This window comes from Homarus americanus, unplaced genomic scaffold (genome assembly GCF_018991925.1).
Source record: "Homarus americanus isolate GMGI-L3 unplaced genomic scaffold, GMGI_Hamer_2.0 scaffold12226, whole genome shotgun sequence".
In the NCBI taxonomy this organism is placed as follows: domain Eukaryota; kingdom Metazoa; phylum Arthropoda; class Malacostraca; order Decapoda; family Nephropidae; genus Homarus; species Homarus americanus.
In genome coordinates this window covers 81,464-106,328 of record NW_024746346.1, presented here as the reverse complement: position 1 = coordinate 106,328, position 24,865 = coordinate 81,464, and the positions used below count along the sequence as shown (strand labels likewise).

Below are 24,865 nucleotides of genomic sequence, written 5' to 3'. Positions count from 1 at the left end.
CTTATTAAACGAATAGATAGATAGATAGATAGATAGATAGATAGACAGATAGATAGATAGGTAGGTAGATTGAATAATTACATCCTTACGTCGTCACAACATTATCAGAAAGGTCAGTAAAGAGATAGTGAAACGTGGGTTGTGTTGACCGTAGACTAATGTGTTACTCTCTCTCTCTCTTCTCTCTCTTTCTAGGGAGAGATAATAACACATTTACACAAGTCTAGAGAGAAAGTGAGAGAAAGTGAGAGAGAGTGAGATATAGAGAGAGTGAGAGTGAGAGAAAATAAACCAAACACAAAGTAAAAGGAAGATAAAAAAGAGAGTAAGAGTGAAAGGCGAGGAGAGAAAGTAAGGAGGAAGGAAAGGGAAGAGAAAGGTGGAGAAAGCACAGGAAATTATCGTGGTTTTTGAGGCTGAGTATTGGAGAAACACGGCACAGAAAGTGGTAGTTGGCAACCCACAGGAGAGAAAGAGAGGGGGAGAGAAAAGGCAGAGACAGAGAAACAGGGAGGTAGAGAAAGAGACAAACAGAAAGACAGAGAAAGACAGACAGAGAGAGAGACAGACAGGCACTAATTAGGGGTTATGCTTCGTGGTAGTAGTGGTGGTAGGAACAAGAGTGGTAGTAGTAGTAGTAGTATTAGGAAGAATAGTAATAATAGCAGTGGTAGGAACAATCAGCAATGGTAGACGAGAGAGAGAGAGAGAGAGAGAGAGAGAACACTAGCAGCATCAGGTTGTTACATAATTGATAGCAGCGCCCATCTCCCTCCCTCCCTCCCTCTCCCCTCCCTGATGCCTAAGGGAGAGAGAGCATTTTGTCCACCAGTGTACAACATCGGTTTGGTCTTGTGTTCTGCCCCCCCCCTTGTGGGTTTTGTAGGGTCTGTGTTTGTGGTTTTGTAGTGGAGAACTTGTTTGGGGTTCTGGAAAGGTTTTGTAGGACTTGAAAACAGAACACACACACACACACACACACACACACACACACACACACACACACACACACACACACACACACACACACACACACCCTCGACTCAGCCAAACGTTAGGGAGATTTCTGCTCAGTTTATCCCATTGAATTGTTGAGGCGTTTATGTTAGGGAAGTTGATGACTGGAGTGGTGGGAGTGAGGAGGAGAGATGGAGTGGAGTGGGGAGAGATGGAGGAGAGAGTGGTGGAGAGGTGGGAGGAGGGAGATGGAGGGTGGTGGGGAGTGAGGAGAGATGAAGTTATAGTGGAGTGAGGAAAGAGTGGTGTGATTTTGTTCAGTCAGGAAAATAATAACGTCTGTTGGGGTTTTGTCTTGGGTAAAAAACTTATCTTGTGGGATTTTCTTGGAAGGTAAAATGTGTGGTGGTATTTTATTTCTGGGGATAAAAAAAAATAAAAATAAAAGTCGTCTGGTTGGATTTTGTCGATGGAGTCTGGGAGGCTGCCAGCTGAGAGGGACCCTTCTACCTCCCTCCCTCCTTCCCTCCTTCCCTCCTTCCCCCCCTCTCCCCCCTCTCTCCCTCCTCTCCCCTTCCCCTATCTACCTCCCCTCCATTTTCTCTCCTTCATCCCCCCTCCCTACTCCCCCAATCTCCTCCCTTCCTCTCCCCCTTGTAACCTCCTTTCTCCCCCCTCCTCCCTCCCCCTCCTGGCAGACGCTGACGGTCGAGGGTGAGGAAGGAATCTTTATGGTACGCTTGGCACAGCCCTGTAGGCAAAGAAATCCCGGCCCGATGCCATGCTCTCCTCCCCTCCCCCCCCTCCCCCACCCCCTCGGCACTGCTCTCGCCTTTGTGTCAAGAAGTCCCAGGTCTGAATTCCTAGAGGCTTAGCACAGCGTTGTTGCACTTCATAGAGTACCTGCTAGAATCACTGCTCTCCCTCTAATCTCCCTCACTCTCCCCTCTCCTCACCTCCCTAGTCTCTCCCTCCCTCCCTCACCCTAGTCTCCCTCTCCCTTGGCCACCATTAATGGCTGCTCTGATTCCCTCCTCAACCCATAAACAAGTCAGCACTCTCTCTCTCTCTCTGTCATCCTTTCCTGTGTGCTCTTGCCCCTCCTCTCCTCTTTATCCCCTCCCTCCCTCCTCTCCCCCTCCCCCTCCCTCAGTATGTAGGCAGGTAGCGTCCTTCCTCTCTCATTGAGTATATTCAGGCGAGTTTCTGGAACACAGCAACCACAGCAACTCCACCCATCACCACCCCCCACCCATCACCTCCTGCCCATCACCCCCCGCCCATCACCCCCCCTTCGCCCATCACCCCCGCCCATCACCCCCCGCCCATCCTTACACCGCCCATCACCCCCGCCCATCACCCCTTCTGCCCATCACCCCCGCCCATCACCCCCCGCCCATCACCCCCCCTGCTCATCACTCCCGCCCATCACCCCCCCTGCCCATCCTCTTAGAGAGCAACAGAGAGTTTACCAGCAAAAATTACATCTTGTCCATGCCTCCTCCTCTTCCTCTTCCTCTTCTTCCTCCTCTTCCTCCTTCTTTCTCCTCGTCTTTCTTCGTGTTCCTGTGCTAAGTGGTAATTGGATTACTGTTGTCAGGAGCAGATTAAACCCGTGTTGTGTAGTGGAGTTGCCGGGGTTGTGTTGCAGTTTCCTCATCATCATTTCCTCTTATCCTTTCTCCCTCCTTCCTCCTCTACTCCTTCCCTCATCCACTCCTTCCCTCCTCCACTTCTTCCCTCCTCCACTCCTTCCCTCCTCCACTCCTTCCCTCATCCTCCTTCTCCTCTCTCCCCTCCTCTCAATAAATCCCAATCTTAACGAATCCCGAATCCCACCCAATCCTAGCCGCCAGAGGAAAAGGGACAAGGGATTCGAACAGTGGGATTTATACTTTCACCCGAGAGAAAGTATTCCAGGTAGCCGGCCATCCATACACATCGACCACCAAGAACGGAGACTTTCACGATTAGAAAGTTATATACATTGTTTATTTTTACTTTCACTGGATTCCAATTTTGGCGAGGGGAAAGTTTGGCGATGATGGTGTGGGAAGGGGGGAGGAAAACTCACTTATGAGCGTGAAAGTTGGCGTAATGAGGGAAAAAATTGGCGCGATGTCTCAAGTTTGGCGAAGGAAGCTGTGTTATGATGAAGGGGAGAGGGTATCGAGTTGTGTTTATTTTAAGGAGTTGTGGAGGCGAAGTTGGCGATAGAAGATGGCGAGAGAGAGAGAGAGAGAGAGAGAGAGAGAGAGAGAGAGAGAGAGAGGTGAAAGTTAGTAAGATAACTTGTCTTTATACTCTGGGTTAAATACCTTCTCCAGACGCCGTACTGCCTGGAGGGAAAGGTGGAAGAAGATGGAATGGGAGGAAGAGTGGATTGGAGGGGAGGATGGAATGGAAGGAAAGGTGGAATGGTAGAGGAGGATGATGGAAGGGGAAGGAAGAGAGAGAGAGAGAGAGAGAGTCAAGCATGATATTGTCTTTTGTGAATCGGGGATGGAACAGAACGGGAAAGAGTGAAGAATAATACGGAAAAGAAGGAAAGGGTGGTGGGGGGGGGATGGAACTCCACGACGGAAGAGGTGGGAAGGAAATTATACTCTCTCACCTCTCCCTTTACGAGAAAAGTTTAGATTGACGAGCCTTTGTGAATCCATCTTAGTGTCGTAACTTAAGTGAGACAGTTAGATACGCTCTCGAATCTCAAACAAGAATCTTAACTTTACGATCTTTTGAGAATTTATGTCCTGAACTACTTAATATGCATCGTCACATCTCGTAAGTTATTGGTGGGAGGGGGAACTTACGATCGTTGGGGGTGGGGAACTTACGATCGTTGGGGGGAACTTACGATCTTTGGGATGGGGGGGGGAACGATCGTTGGGGTGCGATCGTTTGGATCGAGGATCTCTTACGATCGTTGGGGGTGGGGTTACGATCTTGGGGAACTGGGGTGGGGATTACGATCGTTGGGGGAATTTACGATCTTTGGGGTGGGGGAACTTGATCTTTGGGGGGGGAACTCTATGGGTCTGTCTCGTGGCATAAGTAGAGGCAGATGTCCTCACGTCTCCAGTCTGGGGACAAAATTTAGTACAGGAACCATTGTGTGTGTGTGTGTGTGTGTGTGTGTGTGTGTGTGTGTCCTGTCTTGACTATGGTGCCACACGTCCTTCATGCACTCCTCCTCCTCCTTTCCTCCTCTTCTCCTTTCCCCTCCTCCTCCTCCTTCCCCCTTCTCCTCCTTCCCTCCTCCTTCCCCCCTCCTCCTCCTCCTCCTTCCTCCTCCTCCCCCTCCTTCCTCCTCCCTCCTCATCCCCTTCTTCTTCCTCCTCCTCCTCCTCCTCCTCCCCTCCTCCTCCTCCTCCTTCCCCCTCCTCCTCCTCCCCTCCTTCCTCCTCCTCCCCCCCTCCTTCCCTCCTCCCCCCCTCCTTCCCCCCTCCTCCTCCTCGTCCCCCTTCTTCTTCCCCCCTCCTCCTCGTCCCCTTCTTCCCCCTCCTCCTCGTCCCCTTCTTCTTCCCCTCCTCCTCCTCCTCCTCCTCCTCTCCCCTCCTCCTCCTCCTCCTCCCTCCCTCCTCCCCCCTCCTTCCCTCCTCCTCCCCCTCCTTCCCCCCTCCCTCCCTCCCCCTTCTTCTTCCCCCCTCCTCCTCTCCCCTCTTCTCCTCCTCCTCCTCCTCCTCCCTCCTCCTCCTCCTCCTCGTCCCCTTCTTCTTCTCCCTCCTCCTCCTCCTCCTCCTTCCCCCCTCCTCCCTCCTCCCTCCTCCTCCCTCCTCCACATTTATTTTTACGTCTTGACTTACGAGACAAAAATCCATCTTAGGAACCTTTGAGGAATATGGTCTCTCAGGGTACTGCCAAGACCTTCTCTGTCACCACCTGGGCAACTAAAACGTCCAGGTGCTGTAAACGAGAACTCAGGTGTATCAATCTTGGCTGGGTCAGGGTTGTTGGGGGGTATAGGTGAGTTTGGGGTAGGTAGGTGGGGGGTGATAGGGAGGATAGATGGGAGAGGTAGGTGGGGGGGGCTGGTAGTGAGGGAGGGGATAGGTGGGTGGTTATGTGTGTGGGGGGATGAGGGTAGGTGGACGGCTGGTGGGGGATAGGTGGATAGTCAATAATGTAAATCAATGCGTCTATACTGAATTTTAACCCTTGCGTCAGTATTAAACCTTGCGTCCATAATGTAAACTCGTGCGACCATAGACAGTGTAAACTCAGTAAACAACAACAACAACCACCGCCATAACAACCACAACCACCACAACAACCACCACCCATGTCTCAGGGCACCAACTTTCCGACCAAGATTTATCGCTGGGAGTAATTACTTTGAGGGAGGGAACTGAGAAATGATCTTTATTTTCTCAAGTCTCCCCTGAAGTCACCGCGAAAGAAAACGGGATACGGGGAGTTGACTTAAACTCCTTGAGTACGAGGACTTAAACCCCTAGAGTACGATGACTTTACCCCCTAGAGTACGATGACAGCTCTAAAGGACGATGGCCTGACCCCTTTAGTACAATGATAAGTATTCGTACTCAAAGGGGTTAAATCATCGTACTCAAAGGGATTAAGGAGAGGAGGAGGAGCACATTCGCCCTCCTCCTCCTCCTTGATTTCACACTCTGGGGATCCTTTGAGAACTCACCTGTGAAGTTCGACTCTCAGGTGTGATCAAGGTGTAGCTTTGGCGTCATCAAGGGGAAGCTCTGACGTCATTAAGGTGAAGCTCTGACGTCATTAAGGTGAAGCTCTTACGTCATTAAGGTGAAGCTCTGACGTCATTAAGGTGAATCTCTGATGTCATTAAGTTGAAGCTTCTGACGTCATTAAGGTGAAGCTCTCTGGCTGTGTATTTAATCACATATTGAAGCCAGAATCTCCTCCCCTTCCTCTCTGATGATGACAGATTTTGAAGTTACGGCTGAACTTCAAAATCGGAGCCTCCATCACCTCCAAAAATTACAAAGAAAATCTGACTGAAAAATGACACAAGGCAACCTACAAAATACACACACACACACACACACACACACACACACACACACACACACACACACACACCACAAAATGAACTCAGATCTGTCGATTTATCAACTTTGGTCTGAGTTCGACTTTGACAATTTTTCTTCCTGTGACTCAACTTAAGTGCGGTAAATTTAAGTGGTCCTTGATTAATTGAGTTTGTGGAGTCCTTGACGTGGGTCTTGCCCGGGGGAGGTTGCTGCAGCTGCGGATTAGCCAATATGGTAGGTTCCCGCTTGGCCAATCACAAATTAGTTTGGGAAAGTTGCTGTGGATTAGCCAGTAAGGTGGGTTCCCGCTTGGCCAATCACATGCTAGTTAGGGGGACTTGCTTTGGATTAGCCAGTAAGATGATTCCGGTGACTCACTTAGCCAATCACAAGTTAGGTGAACCTAGAGGCTGTCCAATCACCAGTTAATCAAGAAAAACTGCAGTGGATTGGCAAAAAACCTGCCCAATCACCATCAACTCTGGGCACCAGTAACCAATCACCATCAAATCTGGGCACCAGTAACCAATCACCATCAACTCTGGGCACCAGTAACCAATCACCATCAACTCTGGGCACTAGTAGCCAATCACAGAGGACACCACCACCTGTCCAGCAACTTATAAGACACGACAGGCCAATTAAAAACACTTCATTGGTGGATTAGGTAATTAAGGGCCATTCACGGTGATTAGTTGACTCATTAGGAATAATTCAGTGGGCCGCCGACCAATCGACAGTCATTCAGGGAGCAGCCAGTCTATGAAGGTACATTCAGAGGATAATCAACCAATCAGGGTGTATTCAGCACCAGAACTACCAATGAGGAGTTTGGCTCACACTCAGGACCGACCAATAAGGAGTCAGATCAAGAACAACTAATAAGAAAATACTGACTCTCGAAGCCGACCAATGAGGAGACGCGCCCACACACCAACCGACCAATGAGGAGACACGCTCACATCCCAGCCGACCAATGAGGAGACACGCCCACACACCAACCGACCAATGAGGAGACACGCTCACATCCCAGCCGACCAATGAGGAGACGCGCCCACACCAACCGACCAATGAGGAGACACGCTCACATCCCAGCCAACCAATGAGGAGACACGCCCACGCACCAGCCGACCAATGAGGAGACACGCCCACGCACCAGCCGACCAATGAGGAGACACGCCCACGCACCAGCCGACCAATAGGGAAAGAGGAAGGACGTGAAGCTCAGTTAATATAAGGTTGTTGAGGCTGATTACTTGTGGTGATTAGTGAGAGCATTAGAGTCTCCCTGACCTGGGTCTTCTTCCTCTTTCTCCTCCTCATCTTCCTTCTCCTCCTCTTCCTCCTACTCTTCCTCTTTCTCCCCCTCTTCCTCCACGTCTCCTTTGACCTCTTCTTCCTCCTCGTCCTCTTCTCCCGCCTACCTTCCCCTTCTATTTGTCTCTCTCACCTTCCTCCTCTCTTCTTCCCTCCTCCTCTTCCTCCTTCACCCCCTCCTTCTCTTCATCATTGTTTGCATTCCATCAAAAATAAATTCAACTCATTATTCAACGCTTTTCTTTGTTATCATTTCATTTATTCCTCCATTCAGTTCGTTTATATTCATGATATTTTCTCCTTTTATCGTGTTTTTATTCCTCCACTTCTTATCCTTCACCTTCGTTCTATTCTTTCATTTATTATCATTTCTTACGTCTATCCCCATCTGTTGTTGTTATTCGCCGCCGTCTTTCCCGCCAAATATTTCGCGCCAAATTTACTCCACCAATCACGTGAGTCCTTTAATGTAAACAAAAGAACCCCGCATCGCTCCCTCCTGTTTGTATTTTTACCTCTCGTGGCTTAGATTTTGAGCATTTATGTAAAGAGATCCTACGTTAACCTACGTATTTTACCTCCAAATTGAGCTCCAAATCTTACGCCAGCCGCTTTCAACCCTCCCCCCCCCCTTTCCCCTGAACAAAACAAAGGAATTCACACAAACTCGATTTTTTTCACGTTTATTTTATTCATTTTTATAGAGAAATCATGTAATATATTTATTTTATTTTATATATTCAGAATTTTATGCCCTACAAGATAGTATTTTTATTATTTTATTATTTTTTCATCATCAATGCACATACATAATGCTGTATACGGTATTTCCCTCCTTTATATCCATCTACCATAGAGTATATTATCTTTAAACACATAAATACCCCCAAGGAGAGATTCACCCAAGTCACATTACCTTAGCCAAACACCGAAGCTTCGTATGTGTTTAAGCAACATGTTTTGATCGGTTAGGCTACGGTACTTGGAGGGAGGGAGTGCCAGATACCGTCAGGTTGGTTTATTTAATCAATTATTTCTCTTTGTTTTCCTTGGAGTTTCTTAATGTCGTTTTTGTTTATAGTGAAGATAATATGTAGTTTAGATTTTGTTTGTCTTCACGCCAATATATGTTTTTGTTTACGGGATGTTTGTTTGTTTGTTTGTGTGTTAATGAAGTTGGTTAGTGTGTGTGGGGGTGTGGGTGTGTGTGTGTGGGTGTGTGTGGGTGTGTGTGTGTGTGGGTGTGTGTGTGGGTGGTTGGGTGTGTGTGTGTGTGTGTGTGTGTGTGTGTGTGTGTGTGTGTGTGTGTGTGTGTGTGGGTAGGTTGGGTGTGTGTGTGTGTGTGTGTGTGTGTGTGGGTGGTTGGTCTGGAAACAAGAAAAATCAACTATTTCATTGACTTCAGTTTGTCTTAAAAGTTTGGCTGTGTAAAATCTTTCCCGACTTTTGGCCTTCTGCTCTGAGTGTTTTACCCCGTCGGATATTGCTAGTTGACTCTCTCTCTCTCTCTCTCTCTCTCTCTCTCTCTCTCTCTCTCTCATTTAATTCAATCTTTTCACTTTTACTTCTTAATTATCTTAAAAGAGTGCCAACGTAAGCAGAAGGTGGGCTTTTGTTCGTCTGACGGAGTGGGTGTGGAGGGGACTGCCAGGCTTTGTTGACTGCTCGTGTTGGCGATGGTTGTCCTCTCGTTCCTAAGGGTTCTTCAGGTTGATGTGTTTCTGCCACCCGTCCTCTGCCACCCGCCCTCTAATGCCCTCGTCCACCACCCTGCCACCCACCCCTCCTTTAATATCCACCACTCCTCCTGTGCCACCCCGCCGCCCATTAGACGACCGTGATGGCGGGAGACACTAATTATCCCCGTCATTTACAAGCGGACTAATTAATAATTAGTGCCAGAGCTGAGATCAAATACCACTGGTCTCTCTCTCTCTCTCTCTCTCTCTCTCTCTCTCTCGTCTATAGTATTCCAACATGTTTTACTAGAAAGACTCTCAGGTGAGTTTCTTCAATTAGCAAAGTTTAGGTCAACTCTGGCTCAGGTAACTTTAGATGTAGGATACGTTTCAACATGTTTTTACTCGTCTAGGTGAATTTTGTCTTGTCTAAACATGTCGACACATCTGGACACGTGATTCTGCCTTCTGGACATATATGGACACGTCTCTACCTGTTGCGTATTCTGGGTACAGTGTTAGGGGTTCATGTTGTACTGTAACGCCTGTATTCTGGGTACAGTGTTAGGGGTTCATGTTGTACTGTACCGCCTGTATTCTGGGTACAGTGTTAGGGGTTCATGTTGTACAGTGTTAGGGGTTCATGTTGTACTGTAACGCCTGTATTCTGGGTACAGTGTTAGGGGTTCATGTTGTACTGTACCGCCTGTATTCTGGGTACAGTGTTAGGGGTTCATGTTGTTACTGTACTGCCTGTATTCTGGGGTACAGTGTTAGGGGTTCATGTTGTACTGTACTGCCAGTGTTAGGGGTTTGTTGTGTAACTGTATTCTGCAGTGTTGGGGTTCATGTTGCTGTACCATGTTGCATTCTGGGTACAGTGTTGGGGGTTCATGTTGTATACTCTGTTATTGTGGGTATGGGCACAGTGTTAGGGGTTCATGTTGTACTGTACTGCCTGTATTCTGGGTACAGTGTTAGGGGTTCATATTTGTACTGTACCGCCTGTATTCTGGGTACAGTGTTAGGGGTTCATGTTGTACTGTACTGCCTGTATTCTGGGCAGTGTTAGGGGTTCATGTTGTACTGTACTGCCTGTATTCTGGGTACAGTGTTAGGGGTTCATGTTGCCTGTACCGCCTGGGGTTCTGGTTGTACTGTAGGGTATTCCTTACAGGTTAGGGGTTCATGTTGCACTGTACGCCTGTATGCTGTACCAAGTATGTGGTAGGTACAGTGTTAGTACTTACCGCCTGTTCATAGGGTTCATGTACTGTACCGCCTGTATTCTAAGTACCTGTTATTCTGGCCTGTACTGGAGTGTGTTGGTTCATGTTGTACTGTACTGCCTGTATTCTGGGTACAGTGTTAGGGTTCATGTTGCACTGTACCGCCTGTATTCTGGGTACAGTGTTAGGGTTCATGTTGTACTGTACCCGCCTGTACAGTGTTGGGGTTCTTGGTACTGTACGCCTGTATTCTGGGGGTTCATGTTGTACTGTACTGCCTGTATTCTGGGCACAGTGTTATGTTCTGGGTACTGTACGCCCTGCAGGGGTACTGGGGGTCATGTTGTACTGTACCGCCTGTATTCTGGGGTGCACAGTGTTAGGTTTCATGTCTGTACTGTATACCTGTACGCCTGTATTCTGGGTACAGTGTTAGGGGTTCATGTTGTACTGTACCGCCTGTATTCTGCACAGTGTTGGGGTTCTGTACAGCCTGTATTCTGGGCCTGTACTTCTGCTGGGTACAGTGTTAGGTTAGGGGTCATGTTGCAGTACGCGCTGGGTACTGTATTCTGGGCACAGTGTTAGGGTTCATGTTGTACTGTGCCCGCCTGGTATTCTGGGTACAGTGTTAGGGGTTCATGTTGTACTGTACCGCCTGTATTCTGGGTACACAGGGGTCAGTGTGCCTGTATTCTGGGCACAGTGTTTCCATGTTGTACTGTACCGCCTGTATTCTGGGTGTTGTAGGGGTTCATGTTGTACCAGTGTTAGGGGTTCTGTACTCTGCGCCTGTATTCTGGGTACAGTGTTAGGGTTCATGTTGTACTGTGCCTGTATTCTGGGCACAGTGTTAGGGTCATGTTGTACTGTACCGCCTGTATTCTGGGTACAGTGTTAGGGTTCATGTTGCTGTAACGCCTGTATTCTGGGCACAGTGTGTTAGGGGTCATGGTACTGTACCGCCTGTTCATGGTACTGTTTGCCTGTATTCTGGGTGTTGGCCAGGTTCATGTTGTACCGCCTGTATTCTGGCACAGTGTTAGGGTTCATGTTGCTGCACCGCCTGTATTGTACAGTGTTACTTTTGTTACAGTGTTAGGGGTTCATGTACTTACTGCCTGTATTCTGGGTACAGTGTACCGGGTATTCTCATGTTGTACTGTAAGTGTAGGGGTCATGTTGTACTACCGCCTGTATTCTGGGTACAAGTTAGTAATATTATTGTCTGGTCACACTTGTGCCTCCCGTTGGCTGGCTGTGTGGTCTTGTATTACAAAGTTTGAACTGTAGTGTAATTGGAGTGTGTGTGTGTGTGTGTGTGTGTGTGTGTGTGTGTGTGTGTGTATATGTGGGCGTGCAAAGTTTGGAATGTGGGAATATTTGTTATTGGGAATCATATTGGATCATACGTGACTGAGTTTACAGATGACTTGGTAATACACTAAGTATATATTACGTATAGTCTGTACTCACCCCTGAAGATGTGAATTACACGAAAGCGCTTGGGAACTTCGTGTTTTCTTGTTTCCTTGTGGTTATCAGCATATATTTTTACACACACACAGTTGTAACTATACCTGCATTGTCTATATACATCCTGAGTCATTATAAACTTGTATGGTAATTTTGCTCAATAATTATATAAACAGTGTGGTGGTCACGTCACCCCAAAAACTATCTGTCCTCGGGGTGATCGATGAACCCCATAATGAACACTGTGACTCTTGTTATCTCGGTAGGGTTGTCAAAATCCTTCGTCCATTGTGTCATATTGTCTGAACACAATTTTGTATAGATAGTTTTATTGAGTGACTGAAGATATTAAGTGTTTGTTATCGTTGTTAGTAGTGTGCTAATGAGTTTAATTATCACGTAAGGGCCTTCACTAATCTCTTATCTTTAATTAGAGAACTGTGGTGTCTTTAGAGCTGTCCTGAAGTGCATTTGTGAATTCCAGTCGTGTTAATGTTTGTGTTCAGTTTGGAAATTTAATTAGTACGAGGTGGCAACTACTAGTGTGTGTGTGTGTGTGTGTGTGTGTGTGTTGTGTTAATGTTTGTAGTGTGTGTGTGTGTGTGTGTGTGGTGTGTATTAATGTGTTTGTAGTGTGTTTTGCAAATTTAATTATTACCAAGTGTGTCATTTGCTTTCCGGAGAGTGTATTCATAATAAAGTGCTTTGATACATGATAAATGAGTGTATATAGACTAAATTATTACAGCGTAGAGTGCGTTTCCTGGACCAGTGTTGCCAAATGTGAGGAGGAAAGGTGCGTGGTGCCTCTCGGAAAGTGCGTTGTGTTGTGTACAGTTGCTCGGGTACACAGGTGGTGACGATTTGACCTGATATTACCTGGGAAGGGTGCTAGAAAAACGGAGAGGGGGTACTGCGTGTGAGGCTTGGTGAGAAAGTCCGAATTAGTGTGATGAGGAGTGGGGTGGGAGAGGGCAGGAGAGGGCTGACAGGAAGAGAGGGTAAAGAAGGACAGGATGAGAGGGAAGGAATGAGAAGTGAGAGGAAGAGAGAGAACGGGAAAACAAGTGAGAAGCAGAGGGTAAGAGGGGAGAGAGGGGGGGTGAGGGGAGAGGAGAGGAAGAGTGGGGGGTAATCTATTGCCAAAGTCAGGCCACGATCCAAAATTAATGCTGTAGGAAACCATTACGTCCTCGTATTAGTGCTGGGGGTCCTAGGAGCTATGCTGGGGGTCCTAGGGAGCAAGTGCTGGGGGTCCTAGGAGCAAAAACCCTTCCTGATACATGAGAGAGAAATGCCTTCAGACAGACAAAGGGACAGACAGACAGAGACAGCTAGGAGAGGAAAACAGGATCAAAGTGGCTCTCTACGACGCTCCCTTCCTCCTCCTCCTCCTCCTCCTCCTCCCTCCTCCTCCTCCTCCTCCTTCCACTCCCTCCTTTCCTCTCCACTTCCCACGCCTTTCCTCCTCCCTCCTCCTCCTCCTCCTCCTCCTCCTCCTCCTCCTCCTCCTCCTCCTCCCAGATCACACGACAGCTAAATGTAAGGTAAACACAGGTAAACACAAAGTAAACAACACCTGGAATGAAGTAAACATGCAAATTTGGGGGAAAGAAGAAGACAAACAAAAGATGATTTATTGTAAACAGAAACAAACAAACAATTATAAACAGATTAACAGAAGCAAACAGGTATAAAGCATTGTAAACAGAAGTAAATAAATGTAAACAACTGTCAAAAATGAGGAAAAAAATTTGTAAACGAAGGTAGAATTTTTAGTAAACAAACGTATGGAATAATGTAGGGAGTAATTCATGTCAGCAATGATAGGAGTATGACTCTCTCTCTCTCTCTCTCTCTCTCTCTCTCTCATTAAAAGTTCTCATCATAATCCTCACCACCATCTCCCTCAAAAGCCCTCCCTCACCTCCCCTCACGTCTCCCCTCCTCCACCTCCTCGTCTCCCCTCCTCCACCTCCCTCACTTCTCCCCTCCTCACCTCCCCTCCCTCACCTCCCTCCTCCACCTCCCCTCCCGTCTCCCCTCCTCCACCTCCCCTCCACATCTCCCTCCTCCACCTCCCTCACGTCACCCCTCCTCACCTCCCCTCACGTCTCCCCTCCTCACCTCCCCTCCGTCTCCTCCTACCTCCACCAAAACCACCCTCCTCCCGCCTCCCCTCGTCTCCCCTCCTCCCCCACCTCCCCTCACGTCTCCCCTCACGTCTCCCCTCCTCCCCTCCCCTCCTCTGCCTCCCTCCTCCACCTCCCCTCCATCTCCCCTCCCTCCCCACCTCCCCTCCCATCTCCCCTCCTCATCTCCCCTCCACATCTCCCCCTCTTTTAGAAATGTTGCCCTTAAGAGAGTATCTTCAAGTGTGTCCTTAGAGATGAAGAGGTCTCCTCTCTCTCTCTCTCTCTCTCTCTCAGATTCACACACACACACACACACACACACACACACACACACACAGGGGAAAGTGGGGGGTGAACTTTCGTCTAGTCTGGCGTTCTTACCTATTACAACGCCACTGCAGGCAGAAGACGAGTCGACACATTCGCCCGACAAGAAGCTTCCATTGGCAACGCGTCACATAGTCTGGTGGGATTTGGGAACGCCAGGCGCTGCTGATCGATTGTGCTGGCAAAGTTTTAACGTCACTGAACTTTTCGAAGACTTGGAGGAGTCAGCAGTTACCAGCCAGTCCTGTTAAAGCTTTAGTGATAGTTTTATTTTAGGTTTGAGCTTTTTCAAGACTCGGTCTCTCGAGGGCTAGCTTTCTCCCGAGGACTTTAGGGCCTTAGCTGTCTCTCGAGGGCTAGCTAACTCTCGAGGACTCCAGGGCCTTAGCTGTCTCTCGAGGACTCCAGGGCCTTAGCTGTCTCTCGAGGACGGTATTGTTCCGGTAGAAGCCTCGTTGGAAATGTTCTCCCGGTCCTTAGTTAAACCTCCTGAGCTTCACTGAATCTTTACCTGTCTTCATAGAGCATCTGTTGAGATTCCGGGAGGCTTAGCAAGGCTCCTGCCGACTAAACAAAGTTGTGTCAGTCGCATTTTAGCTTAAGTTAGCTTCAGGGAGGCTTTACACTATCTCAGGAAGTCTTTGGCACTCACTGTGGTTAAAAAAAATTGCTCTTGGAGTCTCAGTAACGCTCTTGACGTGGGTAGAGAGGTTCTTGGAGTCTGAATAAGGATCTCGGAGAGTCTTGGGGGAGTCTCAGAGAGTCTTAGGGAGTCTCAGAGAGTGTCCGGGAGTAATTGGGAGCCTTAGGGAGTCTCAGGGAGTGGTGTGGGTGGAGCAAGTCCGGCGTGCCCAGTCTAGCGCCGCCTGGGGACCATAAGGGCGTATGTGCTGCCACACCAAAATCGATGAGATGGGAACTGTTGACGGGAGCTGAGACCCGCTGAGAGAACTCCTAGGACGTGTCGTGAGAACTCCTAGGACGTGTCGTGAGAACTCCTAGGACGTGTCGTGAGAACTGCTAGGACGTGTGAGAACTACTAGGACGTGTCGTGAGAACTGCTAGGACGTGTCATGAGAACTGCTAGAACGTGTCGTGAGAACTCCTAGAGGAGATACTGAGATATGCTAGTAAATACTGAATCTAACTAGGACCCTCTAGGACTTAATGAATCTTACTAGGACCTGCTAGGACTTACTATACCTACTAAGATCTGCTAGGATTTGATAAGGCTACGTTGGCTTGGAGAGGGCTCGTGTTTCGACTTTTGCTAGGGATGAAATATACTCCTGGTAAATTCCCAATAAACTCCAGGTTAAAGCGCCCGTCAGATATATTTCACAGCTTAAAAGACCTAAATAGATTCCGGGTAAATTCTCAATAAACTTCAAGTCGAAAAATCTCTTAACCTTTGACTTCCTTCAGATATTTTCCCCGTACGTGCCTTCTGCAGGAGAGGGCGGGGATAAAACTGGTTAGCTTTGTCTGGCAGTGATCGATAGGTCAGTGGCAGTTATTTCCCGCGCGAAGTATCACCTGACAGTTTGGGCGGGAAAAACTCTGGCCACTTGATGATTTTGGCGGGAAAAACTCTGGACACACAGTTTGGGAGGGAAAAAACTTAACATCGGAAGAGTGATTGAGCTTTTGTTTACAGTTTATGCGGGAAAAAATCCTTATGGGAGTTTGTGTGGGGAAATTCAGGTTACTTGATAGGTTTAGTGAAAAGAAATTCCCGGTAATTACAGATAAGGCGGGAAATGTGTATGAGACTTGACTGTTACGGGAAAAACAAATCGCATTTATACCTGTTTTGGGCGGGAACAACTCACACCATTTTGATATTTTGGACAGGAAAAACAAATCGCATCTATCTCTATTTTTTCGCGGGTAAAAAAAATCCAACCACGTGACACTTTTGGCGCGAAAACAAATTGCGCCTATTTATATTTTTTGGCGGGAAAAAAGACGCGCCACTTGAGCTTTGGTTGTAAACAAACGTAAGATCCGGCGTCCCTGAGTAAACAACTCCATTGCTGCCAGTATTGTCAAGGACCCTGAATATAAATACGATATACATAAATATACTTGTTTATACATGTGTGTGTGTGTGTGTGTGTGTGTGTACAGTAGCACTAACAAAATACACTTTGGGGTTGTGTGTATTTTTGTCCAGTTAGCAGTGAGGAAATACCTTAATATAAAGGGAGGAAACACTTCACCCAGGGAGATAACATCAGGGAGAGATTCTTACCTTGGAGACCAGGGAGAGAACCTTACCTTGGAGACCAGGGAGAGACTCTTAACTTGGAGACCAGGGAGAGAACTGAGACCAGGAGAACTGGCGGTGGAGACAGGGAGAACCTGGCAGGGAGAAACTCTACCTTGGAGACGGGTTTGGGGAGATTCCTTGGGACCGGAGAGACTTTGAGCCAGGAGACTTCTGGACCAGGAGCTTTACCTGAGACCAGGGAGAGAACCTTACCTTGGAGACCAGGGAGAGAACCTTACCTTGGAGACCAGGGAGAGAACCTTACCTTGGAGACTGGGGAGAGAACTGACTGTTGGGAAAATACAGAATAAATACAAGTTGAAGTATACGTCGAGAAAAAGAGTAACCCGGAAATAAATCTCCCGAGGAAATAAATCGTGACAGCGGGGAAATAAATCTGAAGGAAGGGGACGAATACATCTTGGTAAAGGAGTAGGAGGAGGAAGAGGTAGGGAAGGGGGAGGAAGTAGGAGGAGAGGAGATGGAGAAAGAGGAAGAAGAGGAGATGCGAAGAGGAAGAGGAGAAGACAGAAAATGTAGATATGGAAGAAGATAGAGTATTGAAGGAAGAAAAAGAGAAAGGGGAGGAGGAAGAAGAAGAAGCAGGAGGAGAAGGAAGATGAAGAAGATACGAAGACGCAGTAGAAGGAAGAGAGGGTTGAGGTATTTGTTAACTGGTGGTGGTGTACCGGGGAGATGAGCCAGCACAGATGAAATTGAAACTGGATGGTGAGGCCGAATTTGGTTCCTCTAACGCTCTGTCCTCCAAAATGAATTCTTCGCGTAGACATAGAATTCTAAATAAGCTTGACTTTTACTTATTTTTTCTAAGTTACTGGGATTCATTTTTTTCTAGTTGTTGGATTTATTTGTTTTAAGTTACTGGATTTTTTTTTCTAAGTTACTGGGATTTAATTTATTTCTTCGCTTTGGTATTTAAGAATTGGTGTGTTTTTGGGTCATAGGAACGCCAGAGCTTAAAACAGAGATCCCAAGAGAGCGCCAGAACTTAAAATAACTTAAATCAGAACCCATAAAAACACCAGAACTCAAAAACAAGAACAATATAGAACGCCAGAACTTAAAACAAGAACAATATTAAACGCCAGAACTCAAAACAAGAACAATATTGAACGCCAGAACTCAAAACAAAGAACAATATGGAACTCCAGAACTTAAAACAAAGAACAATATTGAACGCCAGAACTCAAACAGAAACAATATTGAACGCCAGAACTCAAAAACAAGAACAATATAGAACTCCAGAACTTAAAACAAGAACAATATTGAACACCAGAACTCAAAAAAAAGACAATATAGAACACCAGAACTGAACAAAACAAGAACAGAACTCAAAACAAGAACAAAATAGAACGCCAGAACTCAAAACAAGAACAAAATAGAAAGCCAGAACTCAAAACAAGAACAATATAGAACGCCAGAACTTAAAACAAGAACAAAATAGAACGCCAGAACTCAAAACAAGAACAAAATAGAACGCCAGAACTCAAAACAAGAACAATATAGAACAATATTGAACGCAGAACTCAAAACAAGAACAATATAGAACGCCAGAACTCAAAACAAGAACAATATAGAACGCCAGAACTTAAAACAAGAACAATATTGAACGCCAGAACTCAAAACAAGAACAATATTGAACGCCAGAACTCAAAACAAGAACAATATTAAACGCCAGAACTCAAAACAAGAACAATATTGAACACCAGAACTCAAAACAAGAACAATATTGAACGCCAGAACTCAAAACAAGAACAAAATAGAACTCCAGAACTTAAAACAAGAACAATATAGAGCGCCAGAACTCAAAACAAGAACAATATTGAACACCAGAACTCAAAACAAGAACAATATTGAACGCCAGAACTTAGAACAAGAACAATATAGAACACCAGAACTTTTTTCCAACTGGCACTTGGCATCGTAATACGGAAAGATGGAATTTTAAAATCCTGACTTGGAAACATGAGAATGGAATTTGAATTTCAAAGAGTTGGAAGTTAGATTAAATAAAGTCTTTGAAGGAAGAGGCGCCAACTAGACCCTGAAACATAAAGGTTGAGATAGATGGAGGTTGAGATAGATAGAGGTTGAGATAGACTGAAATAGAATAAATAATGCTGCTTCAACATTAGCTGCCAGGTTTTCCAATGTTCGAAATGCCGAAGTATTAATGCCTGATTTTTTAAGGTGGTAATGCCGGATTTTCGAGGTTATCAGACTTGAGTGGTCGAAAATCTACAGTACCGGATATTCAGACTTATAAAGCCGGGATATTCCATAATACATAAGACCAGCCTTCATTACCCACTTAATGTATGCCAGACTAACGTTCGCCAGACTAACGTTCGCCAGACTAACGTTCGCCAGACTAACGTTCGCCAGACTAACGTTCGCCAGACTAACGACTAACGTTCGCCAGACTAACGTTCGCCCGCTCTTTGCTAGCAGTAGGGGCTGGTTGTTATGGTCTGTGGCGTTTAGGGGGGAAATTCTCATAAACGGCAGCGGTTGTAATACCTCAGGGGTTTTCTGGGGTTACTAGTGGTTCCGGGTCGGTTTCCCCTGAGTCTAGTGAGTTTTCTCTTGTTGAGTGGCTTTCCCCGGGTCGAGTGGGCTTCCCTCTTTTCTGAATGGGCTGTCTTAGTTCGAGTGGAGTTTCATGGGTTCAGTGAGCGTCCGAAAGGGCTTCAGTAGATGTTAGTTATAAGAAGTGAAGCCTGAAGCAGTGTTAGGGATTTCTAAGTGATGATTCTAACCTAACACACGTTCACGTAGCTTAAGATCTTAGATGTTATTGGCTCCCTACCAGGACGAATTTGGCAACGTCCCCCGAGTGTGAATATGCCATCAGCCAATCAGCGCTGTGCACTATTGGTAAGTCAAATTCGATTGGCTTCCCTTACGGATGGATATAGCAACTCCCCGGGTGTGAATATGCCGTCAACCAATCAACGTCTTGCTCTCTTGCTAAGTCAAACTTGATTGGTTTTCCTTACAGGCAAAATTGGCAACGTACCAGAGTATGAATGTTCTATCAGCCAATCAGCGTCTTTGTTTACGTTATTTTGATGGGCATAGTGGCAATCAAGTTGAATATGTTATAAATTATGTTTTATTTCATGTACACTTTGAGTCGTTTCTTGTTTACAGTATATACGAAACGTCTTCGCCTCACTCGAAGGCTTATATTTTAATACATTATGGAAATAACCTGATTTGTGTCTCATTTGAGTACGGAGGAGATCAAAGTCAAATGAGATCCCGTTCGAAGTAACTCAGACCTCAATTGATGCCTTCTTGAGTAGCCTCAGTCAAATGAGAATTCATGTTATAATTTTAGTCTTAGATTCTGTAATTAATATAAAGTTTACTAGAGTATAAATTATAGTTTCAAATGTTTAATGACGTATGGAAATAAAATAAGTTACGTGAGTATTAAAAGTATTATATTATAGAAGGTTATACCATGGCCGCAAGTGACTGGGAGTGCCTTATAGTGTCCAGTCAAACAGTCATAGAGTAAACAAGTGATCGCTGGCCCTTCGTGCCCTTGTGAAAGTTTGAACGCTCGTGACAGCCTACAGCGAGTGAGGGTCGCCAAGTCCGTAGACTTACACGGTTAATTAGGGTGCGCCAAGTCCGTAGACTTGCATCGTTTTCCATCGTAAATAAAATTGTTAATTAATGCCTTCCTAAAGAAACCATCGACATGGGACCAGGTTTGTTCCACTCTACGATTTTTTTGCGATTTTTCCACCAAGTTTGATGAAAAACGATTGTGCCTTTTTCGGCTGCCCAGAACAGACACACAAACACACACGCCTAGTCCTATAGTATATTAGATGATTGGAAGTATTTACTGATGGAGATTCAATTAGTATTAAGGTATATATGTCATTAAGTCATAAGGGATGATTGTCATAAAGAGATCTGCAGTGTTGGGGGGATATTGATAAGAACAAAGAATATATCTGAGAAATATTTTAGATACGCATCCACTGTAGTTTTTGGGCGGGAAATAATAAGCACTAATGTATACCCACGAAGAGCAATATATAGATAAGTGCGTGTCCAAGTGTCTGAAAGTGCCCTCGTGACCTTTACATTGTGGGAGGGAAGTGAAAACCAATGTGCGTGTCCAAGTGTCTGAAAGTGCCCTCGTGACCTTTACATTGTGGGAGGGAAGTGAAAACCAATGCGGAGTTTTCTTTTTTCCTGAAAATTGTTGGGGACTGGGAGCCTCTGAGGGCCAAATGAGTTGTCGTGTCGTGAAGTGTAGGAATGTGGGTGTGGGCTGGGTTATGTTTGTGGATGTGTGGGAACTGGGTGTTTGTGGGTGACTGAAGGTCTTGGGGGGAGGTGAGGTGTTGTGTGGATGGTGAGAGTGAGCGGGTGTATGGGTGTGGGTATATATATATGTGGGTAGGATGTGTATGGAGGTGTTTTCTGTGTTGAGAGAGAGAGAGAGTGAGTCAGCATTTTAGATTAGTAATTAAATACAGGCCATAAATGAATATTTGCTCACGAAGCTGTGATAGTGAATGAAGAAAGCAAATGAAAACAAACTGACGTGAATGAAAACCCCTAAAAGCAAACAAACGAATGAAGGGGCGAGGCTGTGAATGAAGTAAGTTGAAGTCATGAAAGCAACTGCAGGAAATAAATCACCCCCCCCCCCACCCCCCAAGCGACCTAAGGAACGCCCTAGTCATGTATTTATGATATTATTCCTTAGGGTTTTAGCTTAACATGTGAAACTCTGTGACGGAGTCCTTTGAAAGCGTATCTCTCTGAGGGGGGAAAAATCCATTGAAATATGTAGCGTGTTTGAAAGCGGCGTCGTGCAACTAATTTAATTATATCAGAGGCGCTTTTGACACTTTGAATTACGTTTAGAAGGTGGGATATGTTGCTTCCTTCCTTCCTTCCTTCTTGCCTTCCTTCCCTCCTTCCTTCCTTCCTTATTTCGTTTGTTCGTTACTTCCTTCTCTCCCTCCCTCCTTCCTTCCTTTCTCTCATTTCCCTCCCTTATTTCCTTCCTTCCTTCCCTCCATCTCCTCTCTCTCCTTCCCTCCCACCCATCCTCCTTTCTCCGTCCTTCCTACCCACCCAGCCACCGTCTCTCCGCTCTCTCCCTCTTACCTCCCACCCATCCCCCTCCTCCTCTCTCCTTCCCTCCCACCCATCCTCCTCTCTCTCCTTCCTACCCACCCACTAACCCTCCTTCTCCCCCTTCCCTCCCTCCCACCCAGCCACCGTCTCTCCGCTCTCTCCCTCTTACCTCCCACCCATCCCTCCCCTCCCTCAGAATGGAAAATGATTAATGGTATTCGTAGTCATGGCACGAGTGACAAACGGGAGAGATAAGGATCCTGACAGCTTGTAATTTCCCGCCTATTATCTGGTCGTCATAGAAGCCTGAAGATCGGAACCTCTTGTCTCCGCGGTCTTGTGGGATCCGAGAAGCTCCCGGTCGATCACAAGGGGAGGATCGAGTTTATGGAAGGAGATCAAGCAGCTCTTCTTGGTCACGATTGTCTTTTGTTTTTCATCCTGACAACTTGGTATTTTTTTGTTGCGTCTTGTCATAGATGCCTGAAGGTTCGGAACCGCCTTGTCTCCATGGTCGTGTTGGATCCGATAGGCTTTTGTTCTACCACAGAGAAAGGCCCAGTTTATGGAAGAGGCTCCGGGCCATTGTGATTATCTCTTTTTCTTTGTTCTTCTGCCCAATGGCTTGTAGTTTTTCAGCGCAATAGATCCCTGGGGGAGGGGGGGAGTGGGAGTCAGAACCCCTTGTCGCTTTGGTCGTGGGGGATCCAAGAGGCCTTTGTTGCTATCTGAGGTCGAGCCTGTTTCCTGAGTTTATGGTAGAGGATCAGCAGCAATCTGATCCTCTTTTGTCTTTCCTGTTTATATCAGTATCCTCACCGAATATAGAATCGGCCTAGAGGGAAGGAATCCGACCCTCTTTTGTTTTTATTGTTTTTATTAAAGCGTTTCCGTGCTGGAGAAGAGGGTCTCGTAATATAGACGGAATCTGACCCTTTTTCCACCATTTAATGATTTGTATTAAAATTCCGCGTTGAAGATGGAAAGAATCCGACCCTCTTTCATAGTTTCTACCCTCAGGTGTAGGGTCGTTTAAGACGTACGTAAAAGATCCGATTCTATTCTGTCTTTATCCCTTATAGCCACTTTAAAACTTCCTTGCTGTGGTATGGGATCGCTTAAGACCCTCCAAAAAACCCGATTCTCTTTTGTTATTATAGTTTATAGTGGATTTCCCGTGTATAATAAAGGGAGTCTGATGCTCCTTTGTCTCCTGCTGGTCCTCTTTTGTTTATTCTTCATCTAAAGTTTGGCACCAAGGCTTGTGTAGGTTGGTTGTTGACCTTTGTGTAGGGTTTATTAATTATAGGTTCCTGTGGGGGAGTGTGATACTGGTTGGAGGATCTGGTCGTCTTAGGGGAGAATTTGAACGGCTTAGGGAAGAATCTGAACGTCTTAGGGGAGGATCTGAACGGCTTAGAGTAGGATCTGAACGTCTTAGGGAAAAATCTGAACGTTCATTAGGAGGATCTGAACGAGAAGTAAAGGGATCTGAACGTTTGTGTGCTGTTGGAAATGTTTTTTTTTATTTAATTGTTGATGTAACTATAAAACACACACACACGTTATTCCACCCAATAATTCCAATATTAATGACGATAATTCATTTAATAATTTATTAATTCTCAGCTACACAGACTAAAGTTGACCATTTAATCTTGATAATCTGAATAGCTAATCCCTTGTAATGTAATTTGGATTGGTTGCTTAATGATTGGATGAGTTTGTTGACCCTTCACTCCCAGGGGATTATAGTGTTAAACTGACCCTTATTGGGGGGTGAGGAGAGAGGTCATAGGTCACGTACAGAGGGTCATGTGAGAGATGGGTTATATGTTGAGTTGTTATTGTTGTTGTTAATGTTGTTATTATCGTTGTTGTTGCTGTTATTATTATTATTGTTACTACTACTACTACTACTACTACTACTACTACTACTACTACTACTACTACTACTACTACTACTACTACTACTACTACTACTACTACAACATTATTAAATACAACTTGAGAGATAAATACATACATACACACATCGAGCTAAACAAATTTATCCTGTTTAAATATTTTTCTATTTACTTAAGCAGAACACCTGGGGAAATAAACCTGCAGGTAGATACCAGGTAGAGTTGAGTACACTGTGATGCTCAAATACATTTTACCTGGAACCATTGTCAGGTGAAAAGAAAGCCTTGTGAAATTTAATTAAACCGGGAAAAACTTGTGAAAGAATAGGTGAACTCTTGAAGCGTTTGGTCAATGGGGCTGTGAGAGAAGAAATTGGGACTGAGTGAAGAAAATGGGTCTGTGAGTGAAGGAAATGGGACTGAGTGAAGGGAATAGGTCTGTGAATGAAGGAAATGGGTCTGTGAGTGAAGGAAATAGGTCTGTGAATGAAGGAAATGGGGCTGTGAGTGAAGAAAATGGGGCTGAGTGAAGGAAATGGGACTGAGTGAAGGGAATGGGTTTGTGAATGAAGGAAATAGGTCTGTGAATGAAGGAAATAGGTCTGTGAATGAAGGAAATAGGTCTGTGAATGAAGGAAATGGGGCTGTGAGTGAAGAAAATGGGTCTGTGAATGAAGGAAATGGAACTGAACAAACACAGCGGACAAAAGGTAAGACTCAAGATTCTCAATTTTCTCAAGAATTCGGATGGTGAATTTCCTTCTCCCCAGAAAAGCGAAAAGGAACACAGACCAACATGGCGAACCTCGAATCTATCTATCTATCTATCTATCTATCTATCTATCTATCTATCTATCTATCTATCTATCTCAAACCATCATCAAGCCTAAAGTTATTGTTTGTGGGTGTACGAGCCGATAAAGAGAGAGAGAGAGAGAGAGAGAGAGAGAGATTAATTTGTGTGCGTCCCGCGGATTGCATGTGTGTTAGTGTATGTGTGTGTGTATGCATAAAGGTTTGGCTGGGTGAGCATTCGTGCATTGTGTGGGGGCGTATTCAGTACTCAACACCGGTCCCGTTGTGGAGGAAGCAATTAGGGGGATTTTAGATTGTGTTGTTGTAGTTGATGTTGTTGTTGTATGATTAAGGAGTTTTAACTTAGTGATTTCACGTCTAATTTAGCAAACTACGTATATAGAGATGAAAGTCCGTTATATCGAGGGTACATTAGATATGAAACCTCCATCTAACGGATTATATAGAGATGAAAGTCCATTATTTCGAGGGACAGTACAGTACATTACCTCCTATATACCGCAATGAATACCTGTACTTTAGTCATTAGTCAAACTCATCTTCAGGTAGTTGCAGTTTTTATTATTATTATTTATGGTGATTAATTATTCCAA

General features: G+C 45.7%; 1 protein-coding gene across 1 annotated transcript in view; it reads left to right on the top strand.

Annotated features, from left to right (window-relative positions):
* LOC121879209 (low-density lipoprotein receptor-like) overlaps positions 1-24,865 on the top strand; it is a 103,485-nt gene that overhangs the window by 16,670 nt on the left and 61,950 nt on the right.